The following is a 19,842-nucleotide window of genomic DNA, read 5'->3' on the forward strand; positions in this document are numbered from 1 at the left end:
CATGTAGATTGAACCTAGGAAGAGCCTAGGAAAATGACATTATGACACTATTGACGCTAGCATGAACTCTACAATGAGCACTAGCCAAGTAAGTGGTGAACTTAATGATACTCCATCCAAAATAAGTATGTGGAATCCAACAAAAAAATCATCAGTGTCCATATCATATTCAAATAGTTCAGCGACTACATCCTGGAGATGAAATCCATAGGCTGGAAGTTTGTGAGAGGATTAACAATCATCGACCAACGCTGTACAGTACACTATTCAGAGATGAAGCCCAATTTACTAGAGACGGGATGAATAATTCTCCTGAATCACATATGTTATTTGAGAATATCGTTGGGTCAAAATGTCAAATTTTCATCGTTGCTTTAAACTGATTTTCTATGAAAAGAGATATGAAATCGACAAACATATAAAAAGGTCTAAGAAGTAAAAAGCTGAAGAAAATTTGAAAATAAATATTTTGGAGGCTGTAGCAAATGTTCTTGTACAAATAATTATTTATACTAATAGGGATATAACTGAAATTTACTAGTCGAGGACGAGTTTACGCCGAAAGCAAGGACTGGCAATAAATTTTAAAGATTACTAAATATATTGTTACGAACAAGCTCGCGAAATGGTCCTTAGGTCGTCTCTATCCAGCTACAATGGAATTTTAGAATTCGGCGAATTTACGCAGCACCTTTCGTCTGTTTATAAATTGCGGACGCGCCTTTGATGAGGTTTTTATTATAGATGGCGGTTTATTTACAGTATTTCTTCTAAATAATTTCTAGGAAAGTCCATTCATTTCTTTCTTTTGTTTCTAGAACTTTGTAGAATTTTATTTAAGTATATAAATGAATTGTGAGAGACAGTGTTTACTAATTTGTTACAATACTTACATTCCGTCAAGTATATAAGATTTTTCTCCTCGCAAAATTTATTCTCGGATGTTTTACTAATTTAATACGATTTAATTCGCATGAAAATATGAACTTTCACCGGTTTGCTTTGCTTTTTTATCAACAACATCAAGAAGAATGTTTCCACTTTCACAAAAACTCAACAGATTAGCTTTTGGGAAGGTTGCTACAAAGTATTGAGGTGTAGAATATTGACCTCGCAACTTATTTTTGATCTGCGCTAATAAGAAGAAATTATTGGATTCCAAACAAAGAATGTACGGCGGATGACCCATTGATTCGATATTTGACTGTTCAAAATCGTTTTTGTTTGAGCTGATGAGTGTGAGCTCGCATTGTCATGGTGGAGAATGATTTGTCTTTTGCGATTGGTTTTCCCCCTGATTTTTCTTCTGGCAAACAAATGCTGGTGTACTATTTAGAATTGACCGTTCTATGGTGCTCTAATGGAACGGTGGCGAAAAAAACAGGGGACTCTTTGCTTCGAAGTACCTCGTGCGCGGACAATTTTTGTTGAATTTAGCTCGTCTTGAAAGAACTATACAGTCGATTATATATATATATATATATATATATATATATATATATATATATATATATATATATATATATATATATATATGATTCGTTGCCTGTCATGATCTTATAGATGTCTTTTGAAGCAACGCGATTGAATTTATTCAGCATTTTTTCGCACTAATCGACACGAGCGAGTTGGTTTAATTAACGTCGAAAGTCATAGAACATCCTTTTTTCAATCAAAATGAAAGTTTCAAGTATCTGTAATGATGTCAGATTTGACATATTCACCTCGGTGTTGTCTCATCTCAAAACTTAATTAGCAACCCTCATGAAGGATAGATATTTAAAGAATTTTAGGAAAAGGTCTCACAAACTACGTCTTTCTGGTCTGGCTTTATAAGAAGAAGAAGAAGAAACATTAACAGAAACAGAAAGTAAGAATACGGTATCATGATAATGAGTAGTACTTAATAATATAGAAGGCAAATTAACAAATGAACTTGGGTTTCACCTCATAGCAGAATGATCAGTCAAATGAACTATTTTCTAAGAAATAGGGAACAACGAGTAGGAGAGGAGTTGAAGTTATATTGGAACACTTAGAGCGACCAAACAAAGAAAGAACACATGTTGGAAAACCAAAGTTATGATATTGAATCATTAAAACATATAGTGCGAGGTATGAAAAATACACCGAAAGCTTCATATTATTCATAGACAAAAATCGTACGTAAAATTTTCCTCTTTCTTTTCTCTAACTTTCTCTTCTGTCAAATTTCATCTTCTTTTCATAGCTGAAACGATTTCATCGAATATTCTTACATATACGTAGAAAATCTTACTTTAGAAATGATCATCTACACTTCCGCCTCGAAGCTGATGGCACACGATTGGCTTCATCTTAAAACTTCAACAATCAGAATTACTATCTTCTAAATTGTGAAATGACGTCATTAATCTAAGTGACTGATCGACCCTATACCACCTGCTTGTTCTGAAAAAGTTGCTGTCACTTGATTATTCTACAACTTTTCTGAGAATTCTGTCACTGTTGCCCTTTCTCTAATCGTCGCCGTGATCATGATTCTTACAATCATCATACGTTAGAAAAGTCCCACCACAATCGACCCAAATAACAATAGGCCTAAAGTATCAACACTTCGTAATGAATCTTCAAAGTGGAATTCCATACTTTGAATTCAATTAATTAGTTATTTCAATTAAATTTTTCTTTCAACTCTCTTCCATGATCAATGTTTTTTGTTGGACACCCTTGTTCCCCCTTAAAAACACCCCCGAACTAATTTGTAAAGTATAAGGAGTATCACATTATTTATGAATTTATTGCAAAGCACTTTTTCTAAATTTTTCATGTGTCAAATTACCTCTTTATTTTATGTCTAATTCGATTTTCACCAATATTCTCAACTAAAGTTGCTACAGCTCCAGAATATTAGAGAGGGGATGGATTGGGATGTCTGGAAATAGGAAAGGGAACTTGCTTATGTGGAGTGACGGATATTTTAGCTTTGGCTATGATATAGAGAAAATTTTTTATGCAGGGCTGAAATTGTGGTGGTTGGAGGGTTTGAGGTACCAACAAGTTATTATAGACTCAGTTTTCATCAAAAGTAAGCGCGGTTATAACTGCGGCTGTATTGCCGGCTATTTCACCAGGTGGCAGGAAAACTGCAAAAGAACCTGCAATATCGACGATCGGCAAGATTTGATTAGGGAGGATGCAAAATGTTCGAGAGCTACATACATATAGACAAAAGACAAGTGATAGAAGAATAACCCACACAACCAAACAGCCTTTTCTAAATCACAATATCAACTAATTCAATCCTATGAAAAGATATAAAAAGATGGAAGCAGGTATAAGAAATAGGTAGAGCTTCGAATAAAAAATAATGCCTTATGAAAAATTGAGAAAATTTTTAAATAAAACATAAGTGACTTAGAAAAAACTATTTCCTAATAATTTATACTGGAAAGATGAGTGCATTCTTCCAAACTCTTTGAAATATATACTATACCTTACTACTTTATAAATGCGCTTTTCATTGCAACTTGTGAGACCTCGGAACTCCACGAAAATGATGTGTGTATACATTATACACCATTGAAATATTACTTCTCCGACATCGATTACGGAATAAGAGAATAAAAAGCGTTTGTCCAACTTAGAGAAGAACATTGTTACCAAAAGGAATATTTGCAGCCTAAATCATTAATCAAAACATGTCGCTGGGTGAAACTTCAAATTTATTCGACATTATTGACTGAACCCTAAACCCGTGTTCTCTCATTGTTATTCAAGGAACATTCTGTCGACCATTTTACATTAGGGTCGCGTTATGCCAGAAAACCAATTTGAAAAGCCTCTAGCTCTGCTCTATTAAACGAGAATTCCAAACAGGATTCTTGTCAAACTTTTCTGATGTTTAAAATTAAAATCGAATGCCAAACATGATTAATGTGCTATGTATAATTGCATATTTTCCAAACCCGGCGTTTGGAGTTGAAAAAGTCTGGCGAATAGTTGAAAAAAAACACGTTTTTAATCAGTTCACTCACAAGGTACGATAACCTAGTTTTGCGTTACCAAATGGAGCGAGTGAAATGAATGCTGACTCAGTAAGTGTATTCCACTAAAAAGGGCGTACTCAATTTGAACAGGATTTGAATTGAAATTTTTTATGATAATAGCTGAATTTTTCACTTATATATCAATTTGCGGGTATCTACATAACGGAAATAGAGAGGAATATTTATATTGTTTGCTTAAAACAGTTTCCTTGAGATCTTTCATTCGCAATTGTGGTATAACACTCGATATTGATGCCTCCATAGCAGAATCATGAATTTGTTTATATGGTGGTATCCAAGTGTTACAGCAGTTCACAATCGAGGGTAAACAAAACATAGAATTAGGTGTACTCTTTTCAATATAATATATTACAGGCTTTTGAATACTAATATATTCATCATCAAAAATTATAAACATAATACAATTTATAAATATGTATGAAAATATATCAATATAATAATTTATTAAGAATTGTGGTGTCTTGAATGTTGTTTTTTTTAAATTTCAAATTAATATGACAAAAAAATCAATATTCAAATTTTTTAAATATGGAGTTTATTGATTCTAGTTGCATCTCAAATTGTTTTTCAATTTTTATTTATTAGATTATGAATTACATTGAATTTTTTTAAATATCAGAGTAAGTTAGGTTGTTAGGTTGAATTTCATAAGTTAGGTTACTAATGACGTTGAATTTTGGTTTTTTCAAAATCTAAAAGATTCATGAATTACTCGTTACAACATACAACGTTATTTGTTGTTATTTCGAGCAATATAAGATGTTTCTATGAATAGAGGTTTTTTGTAGTTATTATCTATCGTCTTAGAATATACTTTAACAGAAACTTGTGAGGCCAGCGAGCATCTGTCATGTGTCGTTTTTGTAATATAAGGCCATTTTTGATTGAAAATTACTTCCAAAGGAACACGTTTCGACCTATTCGGGTCTTTAAAACTAGATTGAAACCAATGGACTGACTCTTTCATTGAATTTTCATATCTCAGATGTATCGAAATCGACACAAGACTCGTTCTATTATGTGTATATAATTCAGCATACCTGGAAGCTTATAGCCGTTCAAAATCCAAACTCGTTTGGGATTGCCTAGAAAAATTAAACAAGCTAAGAAAGAAAAATGAAGTTACCCTACAATGGATACTGGGACATACCTGGTCCAGAGGGAAATGAAATAGCTGATAAGCTTGTTGAAGCGGGGGCAGGCAAGCCCATCATGGGACCTGAACCCTTCTGTGGTATCAGCTACAGGATAATATAAAAAGCATTAGTTAGGTAAGATAAGATAGAAACCAATTATTGGTACAACCTACAGAGGCTGAAACAGTCAAATACTATGCTGGGAAACTATAACCAGAGAAGATCAGCTGAATGTATCGATCTAAGTAAGAACAATCTCCGAATACTAACAGGAGTCCTATCCAGACACTGTCGCCTCAATTGATTAAAATCTCAGGCAGCTACATCCATCCGACATTAATCACTTTCTAAAAGGAGTAGAATAGACAGATCAGCTATAAACACTGGGTTCCCCGGTATCGCAGAAAGAAAGGGGAACATAATAGGTCTTTTTGGTCGCAGTATATATGATACTCAAATATCTACATACATACAAATAGCTATTCATAAAATAGTTGGACCTTGTTTTTTCTTCATAGTAAATAAATATATAAAAATATATAAATAGATAAAAAAGTTTATTAAAGCAAACCATAAATCAAGGACATTAACTAAAGAAGATATATGATAAGGATTACATCTATGTATGTATTAGTGTAGCTAATGGTATATTCGTATAAAAACTTCCTAGATCCAAAATGTTGTTGCCAAAGATACAGTACAATTATATTCGAATTAATTCTTTTAGTAAGCCCTTGAAATATCATCCGACATATTAGTACAACTTCTCCAATAATATTATTGCTCTCTTCAATCTGAGTTTTTCCCAAAGAATATGAGTGAAGGAATTTTATTATACATCTTTAATGAGAAATTAAAAACGAAAAGATCAATATATTTTATAAGTATTTAATAGAAACCTTGTGCATGTTTTTAAACTCACAAATGATTTTCAATTATAATGCTACGCTACTGATTAAGCTTAATCCGATGAAGGTATTATGCCAAAGAACAAAAGGTATCTAATTTGAACACAATCGACAAAAATACCCTAGTTCACTGCGAATAAAGTGATTTGTGGTGTTTTTTGAAAACACAACTTCGTCATCAACCTAATAGCCATCGATTTAGAATTAGGGGTGTACACAAAGGGCAAAACAGGTGATATTTCATAATATTATCATTGAATAATATTAGTCCCATTTATTATAATTGATATCACTGTTATATGAATATAAATAATATGCTCTGTGGCCCATATATCTTGAATATGACAGTTATTTTTCCATAAATGACAAGAATTGAAGATGTATAATGCCTTGATTTTAACAGAAAGTTTCATTCATAAATCAAAGTTACAATAAGACGGTAATCGTTTTAGTAAAGGATTTAGTTAATGATATTACATCTCACAAACAAAAAATAAGCAATCCCATTGAATATTTTGGTTAGTAAAGAGCTACGAATATCTCCAGGGATTAAGGTGAAGAAACCAAAAACAATGTAACATCAAAATAACAGCTAGTTCTCGTACTATCGCTTAAAATGGATGCACTTTTTGTTTCTTACATTATGTGTATGATTATAAGAAGCTTACCTTAGCCATGATAATTATTGATTAAAATAATCGTTCTAACATATCTAGAATGTAAAATTACCCATAAATTGTGGGATGGATTTAGACATCCTATTTTCTTATACTTAATCATTTTGAATACACTACTTACTAGATCCGAGATTCGAGCTATTGTTCGTCGCGTTTGTAATTCCAATATGCTGTTTTTCTGCTGTTGAACTCTAGTCGAAAATTTCCGATTCCTCGCGTATTCGCCAAATCTTGAACATCCTAGCCCTTTTGATTTAATGTGTGGGAAAAAAGTTACGCTTTGCAATGGTTCTTGAGGAGTGGAGCATTTCCATGAGAAAATCCAACTTTTTTAATGGACATTGTGCGATTATAATTTTCCATCTTTCTTTTATAAAATAAAAAAATAGAATATAAATACCACTCCTGATTTTTTTGATTTTAATTATTGTGGGTTGGTGTAGTGCCAGTTAAAATTGGAGTAACTTACTATACTCGTAATTGTAAAATTAGGTCTGAAGTTTTTGTCACATTTCAAAAAAAAAAAGGATCCATGAAAATCGAGATTCCAAGTCATTCATTTGTTTTCTAGTTACTTCATATCAATGGAGATTGAGGGATATCAAAACTTCGTGGATTATTATCACAGACCCAACATTAAGAGATCAAACTAATAGAAAATAGTGATTTAATTTATTTTTATACCAAATTATTTGTTTTTAAAATCAATCTGTTCATTATAAAATAATAGTTTTAATTTATGAATTATTCGTTGAGATATCTATACTAAGATAAAAAGAAACATAACAATATATAATAATAATATACAGTGCTTTTCAGATAAAAGTATCCACCTTTAATAACTTTTGTAATACTGGTATTTAGAAAAAATCCAAAAACACGTCAATTTATGTTGGAAAGGGCAAGCATTATGGCTTATTTAAACTTACTGGAAAAGCCACCCCCTCACCCCTAGCAGCATCCCCTTTATTTTTTTAAATTACTTTTCATATTTTTTATGTAAAATTTGGATACTCCTCTTTGAGCTGATTTCAAAAATGTATAATACTTGTAGGTTAAAGTGGTTAGTTTATGAGATAAACAATTTTTCTTTTAAGAGCACAAATTTTACTTATTATTTACTTTCACCTTATTTGCCTGTACTAAAATGGGTTGTACAACAGTTCAAACTCTTTAATCTTTTTAACTGTGCTATTTATTATGAAGTTACAATAAGTGTTCAAAATGAGTACCATTCACTTCCATACAATGGTATAAGCTATTTTGAAATGCCTCTCTGACATTGCTTAATACGGCTGGATTTAATTGTCGACATTCATTTTCTATCCTCTCTCGTAAATCATCCAGAGATTCTGGTTGGGTAGCATAAACTTTTGTTTTTAAATACCCCCATAAAAAGAAGTCTAGGGGTGTTAAATCCGGTGACCTAGGTGGCCACTCCATCATCTGCCCCCTTCTACCTATCCAACGAGCGGGGAATGTTTCGTTTAAAAATTGTCGGACAGGCATAGCATAGTGTGGGGGAGCTCCGTCTTGTTGAAATACCAGTAAATCTTCGGAAAGGTTATCATCATTTTCTATTATTGTTGTAATACGTGGGTCAACCCCTTCCCTGAGTAATTCAAGATATGATTCACCATTTAAATTTCCGTTGATGAAGAAAGGTCCGACAATGTGGTCACCTAGGATACCACACCAAACGTTTAACTTTTGGGGATGTTGTGTATGGAATTCACGCATAATATGTGGATCACTTTCAGCCCAATATCTACAATTATGCCTACTTACTAAGCCATTTAATGACCATGAGCATTCATCAGAAAAGCAAATATTGTTTAACAATTGTGGATTGTTATTGATAATTTGCGTCATTGATTCGCAAAACTCTAGACGACGATCAAAATCATCTTCATTCAACTCGTGCACCAACTTAAATTTGTATGGGTGGTACTTGAATTTATGTAGAACTCGGAAAACTGTAGAAGATGAAACACCGATCGCTCTACTTATTGTTGACAACGATTGGGGCTGTTGAGCCTCTAAGCTGACTTGCCCTAAAATTGCCACTTGGATTGCTTCGTTATTTACGAGTCCCTCTCGCTTATGCACTTTATTGCAAACAGACCCTGTTGTGGTAAATTTCTCCATCAGTTGAATTACATACTTATGAGTTGCATGTCTTCCGTCATGTAATTCGTTAAATATTCTAGCAGCAGCTCTTGCACAATTATTATTTTGGTAGTATAAACCTACAATTTCAATTCTTTCTTGCAAAGAGTAAACCATTTCAGAGAAACAAAATAAATAATGTATCAAATTACACTATCAATAGTGACTACAAATTCTAGTTGACAATGTCAAACTTTAATAAAAAGTAGAGTTTTTTGTTGTTTGGATTTTTTAAGTAGAATAAATAGCACAGTTAAAAAGATTGAAGAGTTTGAACTGTTGTACAACCCATTTTAGTACAGGCAAATAAGATGAAAGTAAATAATAAGTAAAATTTGTGCTCTTAAAAGAAAAATTGTTTATCTCATAAACTAACCACTTTAACCTACAAGTATTATACATTTTTGGAAATCAGCTCAAAGAGGAGTATCCAAATTTTACATAAAAAATATGAAAAGTAATTTAAAAAAATAAAGGGGATGCTGCTGGGGGTGAGGGGGTGGCTTTTCCAGTAAGTTTAAATAAGCCATAATGCTTGCCCCTTCCAACATAAATTGACGTGTTTTTGGATTTTTTCTAAATACCAGTATTACAAAAGTTATTAAAGGTGGATACTTTTATCTGAAAAGCACTGTATAATAAGGGTATATAAGGGTTAATAAGGGAGGTATTCTAGTAATTCAAACCCTAAATCACGAATTTTTGGCATGGCAACACCTTTGGATAGCTTTTCGCGTCTTTTCTCTTTAAATTTTTTCCATAGAGTGGTCAGTAATGTCGAATAGTAATCCCCAGTTATTGTTCTACCCTTATCAAAAAAATAAATCATGACTACACTTTGGTAATCCCAAAAAAATTAAGCCAGAACTTTTCAAGCAGATTTTTTGACATGAAACTTCCTAGGTCTTGGAGAACCAGAGTGTCGTCATTCCATCGATTGTTGCTCTGTTTCTGGATCGTAGAAATGTATCCAATTTTTATCTATAATAATAATTTGGTTTAATAAGACTACATCGTTTTCAAATCGAGCACACATCGAACGCGATGCTTCTACTCTTACACGCTTTTGGTCAACATTCAAATATTTGGGGATTAATTTTGCAACAATTTTTCTCATGTCCAATATGAAATATTCAGTGCTTCAGATATCCGTTTTAGCCCAATTTGAAGGTCTGATAAAATCATGTCATGAACTGCATTGATATTTTCGGGGAATCACACAGAAACTGGACTTGCCGATCGGTCATCATCTTCAATGGAAAATTAGCCTCTTTTTAAGCTTGCAGTCCAATTTTTCACGGTCGGATACGAATTACATTGATCCAAGGGTATTAAGCATATCTTCTTAAATCTGCTTACCTCTTAACCCTTTCAAATACAGGTACTTGATGATTGCCCGATATTCCAATTTTTCTATTTTCACAATTTCGGTGGACATTTTTTTCCTTTTAATTTATTGCGTAACTCTGGTTTACTTTTTTGATGTCCAACACTAATTTTCATTCTTCAACGCTGCAATTGATGATGTAGTGTAAAACAATCCAGACAATTTCATTCAGGTTATTATTTTTCAGTAGAATAGAGTTCCATCTCATTTTCAAATAATTTTTATCTGATAAGATGGATTGAGCCTCGTGGATTCATTGAATGGCCATCTGATTCCTTTAAATTTTTACCCATGGGGTTTTCTTAAATCTATAATGTATGCTAGCCATTTGACGATACATCCTAAACTTTGTCAAAGAATAATGGAAGAATGTTATAAGATTGTTATTCAGACACTACAAAAGGTTAGGGAGGTAACGAAACAAAGAACTACTTCGGTCAGAAAACATTTCGAGCATTTCTTGTAGCAGATAGTTTTCTTTAGGATAATTTGTGTGTCTTATTTCAATGAATTAATTTACGTACTATAATATTTTTTGATATTTTCTCACTCTTTCCAACGAAGTATCGCACGATCTCCATTGATATTTAGAAAATCTGAGATAGTATCTGTCATGAATAGGGAGTGAACGGGGGCATATTTTTTTTTGTTTGTTGTAAAACACCTTGAATAAAATAAATTTTTCATCATTGTCTAAAATAAGTAATAAGAGTATGACTTAATATCCGCTTAGTATATGGTTGGGGTACTTATATTCATAGTCTTCCTAAATATTTTCTTTGTAATCATAAATATTCTGACCAAAGCCCTTCTATGTGTGAATACATATTTCACTTAATGTTAAGTAATAAATTTCCAAAAACTCAACCTCCTAGAACAAATAACCTACATGTCTATAGAAAATTAGTCAAACTGGACATACCTACTGATTTTTGTAGAAACTCGTACACGCAAATATATCGTTTTTCATATAAACACCTCTTTGTTATTCATTACAGTTAAAATAATGAATGAAAAGCCCTCGATATCTTATCTAGGTATCCATATTTTTTATGTAAATCTACTTTTTATGAAATTCCTAAATAACTCATTTTAATTGATAACCAACGAAATACATTTCGCTCACCGTCTTCATTCAATTAATAAAAAAGATGCAGTTTCAATTTTTTATATAGGATAATTCTGGGGGAGAAAGATAAAAGTTCTGATGTTAATAGGCCGATGGCACTACTTTCAATTTAGTTCGCTTCGTTTCGGCACGAATTTTTTGCATGGCAACATGAGATTTGTGTGCAGGGGTGTTGTCCTGCAAAAACAAAACACCTTTGGATAGCTTTTCGCGACTTTTCTCTTTAATTTTCTCCCGTAGAGTAGTCAGTAATGTCGAATAGTAATCCCCAGTTATTGTTCTACCCTTATCAAAAAATTAAATCATGAGTACACTTTGGCAATCCCAAAAAATGAAGCCAGAACTTTTCCAGCAGATTTTTGGACACGAAACTTCTTATGTCTTGGAGAACCAAAGGGTTGCCATTCCATCGATTATTGCTTTGTTTCTGGATCGTAGGAATGTACCCAAGTTTCATCCATAGTAACAATTCGGTTTAAGATGTTTACATCGGTTTCAAATCGAGCACATATCGAAGGCGATGCTTCTACCCTTGCACGCTTTTGGTCAACATTCAAACATTAGGGATCCATTTTGCAACAATTTTTCTCATGTCCATATTGACGTGAACTATATGATGAAAGCGTTCGTATGAAATATTCAGTGCTTCAGATATCCGTTTCAGCCGAATTCGACGGATTTTTCACAGTTGCATATGAAGGACATTGATCACCGACGGTATTAAGCATATCTTCGTATATCTGCTTACCTCTTAACCCTTTTAAATACAGGTACTTGATGATGGCTCGATACATCTTTTATCTTTCAAATAATCGCGTAACTCTGGTTTACTTTTTTGACGTGAAGCTTTACAGTAACACTTCTAATAAGTTATTAGTCGTTGTGATGGTAACGCAATATTTTGTTTATGCATGTAACTGGTCTAGGCTAACTAGATATCAGTGCATCCTCGTAGTAGTTATTTTTAGATATGACGGCAATGTTGAGATATAAATAATTTAATTCTTAATTCACCTAATAAAACTGATGGAACAATCATTATTTATACAAAGTAACCTTTTGCCCACTATTTTTACTAGTTAAATCAATGACATCTGAAGATGCTATCAGAAAGTCGCAAGTACGTGTATTTGTTGGAAATTTAGAGGTGATGTTTCTTCAAGTTTTGTAAAAGATCGATGTAGTTTTAAAGAGCATCAATTAAAAAAATTTTATACACAAAAAATAAAATTTTAATGTTTTAAGTGATTACAGGAACCGAAAAGAACGAAGGATAAATTTAATCTAGAAGAAATAGATTGTCATCGTAACGAAGACTTTATCGTGAATCCCGAAGCATACCTTAGTTTAGTAAAAAATCTCTCAATATGGTTACTGGACGGGTCAAATCCGTTATAATTATTCGTGACATTTTTACGAATGAAACAATGCGAATTTGCTTTAAATATAATAGAAGTAGTGAAGTCTAGTAAATACCTCGGTAAAGACGTAAAGTACTACTTGGAATGGAAATTTGAGTCATTTGGGTGTCATTTAATCCTGGCGGTATACATATTTTTGTACTTGGTAAACTTCTCTTTGACAAATTGATAAAAAGCTCTCTGGAGTTAATTTTCTAATTCAATTCCAAATTTTTACCACTTTAGACAGGTGCCTATATTTGATAGAGATGGTGTCTTCATAACTGCGTTATATCACCATATGAGTTTGAGTATTGTTTTAAAGGTTAGGATTTTTTCTGTATTTCACTCATTACCAATTTAGTATAAGTCATGACTGTCAAAATGTAATTGTAGGTTTCAAGATGGTAGGTAAAAGTGAAGTAAATAGACAGTAATAGGAACCATACCGTTAGTCACGTGTGGATTATAAAAATATATTTCTTTAGTTATGTGCATTCCACATTATAGTGACAGTGAGAAGATAATACTGCCGTGTCATTAACGGCTAGTCAAGAGAAAAACTGTAGTTCAGACACGCTGACGTGTAAATCAAGTTTGAATTGAGTTTGGCGCAGTTACCAAATATAGACCAAAACCTGGTATGTTGTGGTATGTTGGAGACGAAATTTGAATTGTTGGTTTGGTGTGCCTAGTATTTGTATCGGTTCTAGTCTAGCTAAGAACAGTTTTTCTTCAATTTTGGATACCCTTAATTCTTTATCGGCATTTTGCATCATCCGTTAATTTTCCTGGTTTAGACATTAGTCTAACTTTCCATAAATTTTCTGGTTTTTAAGAATACGTCAAGGTGTTGAGTACTTTCTTTATCCTAAGCATTCCTAACAATTATTCTGCAGCTTTTAATTGAATGCCCAATTAAATATAACTTGTTGTAGAATTTTTGTGGATCAGGTGAAGTAAATAATAAACTCGTGAAAACTGAATACTTTAATTAAAACTCGTAACTCGAACGTTTACAAGAAAAGCAAATAACCGACTGACTCTAGTAAAAATACGATACACTTTTTAGACCTCTTTAAACAAGAACAGAGCGTCATTCTTATCGTTAGCAAAACATACACATAAACAAAAAACCAGTAGATATAAAAACGGTCAACAAATGTATCGATTACTAAAAACTCGTATTTCAGCCTAAAAATGCCGACACGCTAGTCAGTGATGCTTTTAAACACTTCAATACTCTCCCTAAAAGTATAACTGACTAACCAACTCACCCAGTCTATAAGCTATTATTTCGAACTAAACCAATTTCCGAAAACAACTTCACAAATTTAGGTTTTGGTAAAGGTTTCGTCATAATATCAGCAACCTGTTCGTCACTAGATACATAAATGACATCAAATTCGCCCTTAGCATATACATCCCTAACAAAATGATACTTAACATCAATATGTTTTGTACGAGCATGAAATTCTGGGTTCTTTATCAACTTAAGTGCGCTTTGATTATCGATACATAACAATGGAATTTTTACATTTTTTAAACCTACTTCACTGATGATGCGCTTTAACCAAATTAAGTCTTTTACCGCCATAGCCGCACTCACGTATTCGGATTCAGTCGTTGATTGCGCGAAACATTGTTGTTTTTTACTGAACCACGTTACAGCCGCACCCCCGAACTTACAAATTACTCCCGAAGTTGACTTTCGCGTATTTACGTCACTCGCGAAATCCGCATCACAGTAAACCTTAAGATGTTCCTTGGTGTTGTATAGCAATCCAACATCTTGCGTCCCATTGAGGTATCGAAGTATGCGCTTCACAAACTGACAGTGTGCTTCAGTGGGATTGTCAAGTGATCTTGATGCGATATTGACTGCATACGCAATATCAGGCCGTGTAACAACTTGCAAAAACATTAGACTTCCAACAATTTCACGGTATGGAAAGTTCTCTTTAATTTCAGGAGATTTGGATGAGTCCCATCCTGGTTCCATAGGCGTAGACACTGGTTTTGATTCTTCCATTTGATATTCAATCAACATTCTTTTTACATAATTTCTTTGACTGATGAATATCGAATTGTCGGCTAATCTTTGCAGTTCAAAACCAACAAAATTGCGAACATTGATGGTTATTTTGGTCTCAAAATTGCTCTGGATTTTATTGAGCAATTTATCTGCAAATTCTGCATCTCTCGAGATTATTAGACCATCATCGACGTAAAGCAGCAACAATAACCATTCATTGTTCGTCCTTTTTATATATAATGAGGGATCTGCAGTACTTTCCTTGAATCCATAAACATCCAAGAAATCAGTGAACTTTCTATTCCAACATCTTGGTGCCTGTTTAAGACCATACAGACTTTTCTTAAGTAAACAAACTTGAGAGGAGCCATTCTCGAAACCTTTGGGCTGTTCCATGAAAATTTCCTCCTCAAGATCTCCATACAAGAAAGCTGTCTTGATGTCGAACTGTCGTAGATGAAGCTTATCCATAGCAGCAAAACACAACACGAATAGTCTCAAAACGAGCCACGGGACTGAAAGTTTCATTAAAGTCTATCCCGGTTTTCTGCGCACAACCTTTTACGACAAGACGCGCCTTAAACCGCTCAATTTCACCATTGTCTTTATACTTGATACGAAAAACCCAACGATTTCGAATTACCTTTTTGTCAGGAGGTCTTTCAACTAACAACCACGTGTCATTTTGTTGCAGGGAGCTCATTTCTTCTTGCATAGCACGTAACCATTCAGTCATATGTTCTGATGAAACCGCCTTCTCGAAGCTTTCTGGCTCACTCTGAGCAACCCACGCTACAGGAATACCGTAATAATCTGGAGCATTGATTTTATCCCTGGGACGTAACTGACGTGTTGTAGTTTCTGAGGACACCTCTTCCAAAACTTCTTTTGGCTCTTGCAGCATTTCTGGTATCTGATCTTCATCGTGATTTTCTTCTGATGTATTCTCAAATTGACTTGATTTTAAAACTATTTTCTCCTCCTTAAAAATAACATCATGACTTAATACCACATCATGTTTTTCCGTAACCCAAACACGATACCCATCAAGATGTTCAAGATATCCGACAAATATGCCTTTCAATGCCTTTTTGTCCAGTTTTCTACGTTTTTGTACAGGTATGTGGACAAAACAATCCGTACCAAAAACTTTTAGGTGACCAATTCTGGGTTTCTCAGCAAACCATAATTCATATGGGCTTTGATCTTTGATTTTGGTTGGTCCTGTTCTATTCAAAACAAATACAGCAGTATTTACAGCTTTGGCCAAAAGAAACTGCGGCAAATGTGGCTTTGCATGTAACATAGAACGTGCTGCTTCCATTAAGGTACGATTTTCTCGTTCGGCACTTCCATTTTGCTCCGGGCAGTAAGGAGTTGTTATTGTATGTTTAATACCTCGTTTGTTCAGGAAATCTTCAACCTCCTTATTCACATATTCGCCCCCACCATCTGTACGCATTTCAATGATGTCTCTACCAAAGCGTGTTTTAATTTCCGCGCAAAAAAGTTCAATTTTGTCTTTGACCTCCGATTTTTCACGAAGAAAATAAACAGTCCGATAATTACTGTAATCGTCTTTGAAAAGTACATAATATCTTTTCTTACCTGGACTTTCCACTTGGATCGGTCCGCACACGTCCGAATGAATAATTGCACGCGGTTGTGATGCAATATTCTCACGTGTACCGAACTTGAGTCTGTGATGTTTACCGAACGCGCACGCATCACACAACTCATTGTTTAACTTAAATTCAACTCCGCGATTTTTCATAACCATCTGCACGTGTCGTTTATTTTGATGACATAACCGTTCATGCCAAAGTTGCAGTTGATCATCCACTGACGCGGCAGAAGCATTATCCGGCGAAACCACTCGCATTAAAAGTCGATATAAGTTACCCGCTTCGATCCCGACAGCCACCAATTTTTTACCTCTACGAAATGTACATTGAGTACCATTATGCGTCAGAGTGAACTCGATACCCTTTTTAGCGGCTACGCGAACCGAAAACAAATTTTTCGACATTTCCGGAGTATACAGGACGTCACATAAAGTTCCTGGGCACCACTCACCGTTTACAAATGTCTCCATATCAATGTCACCACTTCCAAAAGCTTCCACGGCGGCACCATTACCTACATAAACCATAGTTGGTTTTGCAAATTCTTTAAAATTTACAAACCAGGTCCGTCGATTTGTCATATGCTGCGAAGCTCCAGAATCAATGAGCCAATGATTTTGTCCACTCCCGGTAGTATTCCCAACAAAGGCTTCTCTCTTTTTACTTGACGAGCCTTCACTTTTGTGTGGTTGTTTTTGCGGCATAACGAACAACGCGTCACAGAATCAGCTGAAGATGACTTCCCGAAACGATTTTTCTTTCCAGCAAACTTTCCTGAAACTAACGCTACTTTAGACTCATCTTCAACATTTTCTTGACTGCCAAATCTTAGTTCTTCAGTTAGTAGTCTTGTTGTCAAATTTTCTAAAGTACGTTTGCTTTGTTCTGTGGAATCCCAAGCACTGTGAAAGAAGTTGAATTTAGGTGGTAATGTGGAGAGTATTCTCGTTATCAACATAGATTCCGGTATCTTACCACCCAACTTATCCATCTTGTTTGCCAGCTGCTCAAGACTTGATATGTGATGCGCAATACCACCATCATGACTCCACTTAAATTCAAAAAATTGCTTTTGTACCAACGCAAGGCTCTCTTCGGATTTAAGATCGTAAACACTGTGCAGTTTTGACCACATTTCATGAGCCGTTGTACAATTCATAATTAACTGCAAGGGTTTTGTTTCAATTGTTGTGACAATCAACTTACGGGCAAGTTTCTCTCTTTTGATCCATTTTCTAAGTATATTCTGGTAGTCCGTAACTCCTTCAGTTGGCCGTTGTTCTGTCCCTTCACAAATTTCTAACGAGTCGTCACTGTCCAATAGCGTTTGCATCACAAACCGCCACTGCGACCAGTTGTCAGCATCACGCAGTTTATCTATTTTCGGTTTGTCAATTTCCATTATGGCAAACTTGACCGGCGAACGATAGCCGAATGCACTTAGTTTTTACTCAGTCGCACCCGCACTTCAATTTTCCGTTACACCGAAAAAAAAACCGAACAATTATTTACTTCCACTACACACCTGGGCCCATAACCTGTTGTAGAATTTTTGTGGATCAGGTGAAGTAAATAATAAACTCGTGAAAACTGAATACTTTAATTAAAACTCGTAACTCGAACGTTTACAAGAAAAGCAAATAACCGACTGACTCTAGTAAAAATACGATACACTTTTTAGACCTCTTTAAACAAGAACAGAGCGTCATTCTTATCGTTAGCAAAACATACACATAAACAAAAAACTAAACCAGTAAATATAAAAACGGTCAACAAATGTATCGATTACTAAAAACTCGTATTTCAGCCTAAAAATGCCGACACGCTAGTCAGTGATGCTTTTAAACACTTCAATATAACTTACTGTTAACGGTGGTATCTTGAGGATGGTTATTAAATCTTATACTCAGAAAAAGTACAATCATTACTATTTGTGAAAAGAGCTTCAGATATAAATGTCGATGTTATCATAAGTTACCATAACTTCCTTCTATAGTCATTATTTCCAACTTTTACTAAATTAATTTTCCTAATGTTTCTCTACTCATATATCCTTAGTTGTTCTTTTTCTATAGTTGTTAGTTTCATTGTTTCAGCGCCGTATGTAACTACTGGTCTCATCGCAGTCTTGTAAACTCTTAATTTCGTTGCTCTGCTAATTCTTTTGCTGTGCATAGTTTTGTATTTATTACATGCCCTATATCCCGCATGAATTCTTTTTTTTGTCTCTTTTTCTGTATCATTTTTGTTGCTTATCATTGTTTCTAAGGTGTCGACTACTTCGAAGATGAGATCATTTATGTTCACTGCTTCTTGTTTGCGAAATTCCTTCTTTCTTTCAATTTCCATATACTTTACCTTTTTCTGATTTATTTTCATTCCTTTTTTCTCCTGCTTTGGTTACAATTTTCTCTAATGTGTTCTCTAGACTCTTTCTCTCTCTTGCTATTAGAGGCAAATCATGAGCATATGCTATTACTTGTATTGATTTATTGATGATACTTTCTTCGATATTACATTCTCTTATTATGCCTTCAACTGCAAACTTAAGCAATACCGCTGAGAGTCCGCGACCCTACCTTACCCCAGCATTTAATTCAAATTCCTCAGTTGGTCCGTTGTTTATTATTACCCTTGCCCTAGAATTTATCATAGTCATTTTCACCAATCGTATCAACTTTTGGGGTATTTTGGGGTCGTTTTTCTATGTACTTTATATTCGTCCTCCTGTCCAGACTGTCGAATGCTTGTTTGAAGTCGATGAACAGCATTTGTATATTAATGTTTTGCTCATAGCTCTTTTCGATCCCTTGTTTTATAGTATGTATGGCATCTACTGTAGATTTTTCTTGCCTAAAACCTTTTTGATATTCCCTTATTTATGGTTCAACTACCTTTTTCAGTCTATCATTTATTAATGTTGTTAGTATTTGCACGACCTACTCGACAAGATACTCACTGGTGCGGGAGGGGAAAATGAACCGTAGCGTCCTCTCTTGGTTAATGAGCACAACAAATACGTTTATAGATTTGACGGTAGGTGACACTAGGGGCTATGATGTAGAGCCAACCACAGAATAGCATCGATATTTCATATAATATATATGCACGTATGTATGTATGTATGAATTCGGGGTCGCTTATACACTACGACCCAGAGGATCGATTGTGTTCCCCGTTCTTGCTGCGATACTGGAGGACCCAGTGTTTACAGCTCATCAATTAATATCACTCCTTTCAAAAAATCTAGAATGTGGGATGGCTTTAATTTCCCGAGATCTTCGTCTTCTATTTCATACCTTCCAAGGTGCTCTGGAATTCCTTGGT

This window comes from Diorhabda carinulata, chromosome 8 (genome assembly GCF_026250575.1).
Source record: "Diorhabda carinulata isolate Delta chromosome 8, icDioCari1.1, whole genome shotgun sequence".
Lineage (NCBI taxonomy): Eukaryota > Metazoa > Arthropoda > Insecta > Coleoptera > Chrysomelidae > Diorhabda > Diorhabda carinulata.